This window comes from Plectropomus leopardus, unplaced genomic scaffold (assembly GCF_008729295.1).
Source record: "Plectropomus leopardus isolate mb unplaced genomic scaffold, YSFRI_Pleo_2.0 unplaced_scaffold79617, whole genome shotgun sequence".
In the NCBI taxonomy this organism is placed as follows: domain Eukaryota; kingdom Metazoa; phylum Chordata; class Actinopteri; order Perciformes; family Serranidae; genus Plectropomus; species Plectropomus leopardus.
The window spans coordinates 1-795 of record NW_024687707.1 but is presented as its reverse complement, the minus strand read 5'-3'; the positions used below and the strand labels follow the sequence as shown (position 1 = coordinate 795).

At 52.2% G+C, this 795-nt stretch overlaps 1 long non-coding RNA gene across 1 annotated transcript; it reads left to right on the top strand.

The window, feature by feature from the left end:
• The first annotated feature begins 89 nt into the window (after positions 1-89).
• On the top strand, positions 90-713 carry LOC121940204. The gene is made up of 3 exons (XR_006105585.1): positions 90-326; positions 409-546; positions 675-713. It is a non-coding gene; the product is annotated as an uncharacterized LOC121940204 (long non-coding RNA).
• The last annotated feature ends 82 nt before the right edge of the window (positions 714-795 follow it).

The window sequence follows — 795 nt, the reverse complement described above, 5'->3', positions numbered from 1 at the left end:
TGTGTGACCTCCAGGTGTGTCAGTGCACCTGTGCGACCATCAGGTGTCGGTGTAACTGTGTGACCTCCAGGTGTGTCAGTGCACCTGTGCGACCTCCAGGTGTGTCAGTGCACCTGTGCGACCATCAGGTGTCGGTGTAACTGTGTGATCTCTAGGCGTGTCAGTGTACCTGCGTGATCTCCAGGTGCACCTGTGTGACCTTCAGGTGTGTTGTTGACAGTTGAAGGAGTCAAAGCAGGCGGTAAACAGTATCCGGCAGTTTGTGGAGGATGACGATGACGAAGACGAGGTGGAGAAGGTCAGCTGGAGCGGAGAGCCCGTCGGGAGTAAGACATCATTGTTCACCTGTGGAGATCTCTGAGCTGTGATTGGCTGCAGCGTGTGGATCATTGTCCTGTGTCTCCTCAGGTATCTCCTGGTCGGTCAATGAGACGGCAGCATCCAGTCAGAGGACAGACAGAGAGCCCGCCTTCCCCAAAATCACCACGGAGACAACGACCATCAGCAGGAGTCATTCAGGATACTCTCTGAGCTCCCTGTTCAAAGGTGAGACATGTGGACAGAGAGGTGAGACAGGTGGACAGACAGCTGGACAGACAGGTGGACAGTCAGGTGGACAGACAGGTGGTGACTCGTGAACGGAAACAAACTTAATGTTGTTTTTTTCTCTTCAGGAAAAACTAAAGGAGGAAACTTCCAGTCATTCACTGAAAGTAAGTCTGACCAACACTCTGTATGAATGAGGGAGTCAGTCAGTGAGTCAGTCAGTGAGTCAGTTTGAGTCAGTCAGTGAGT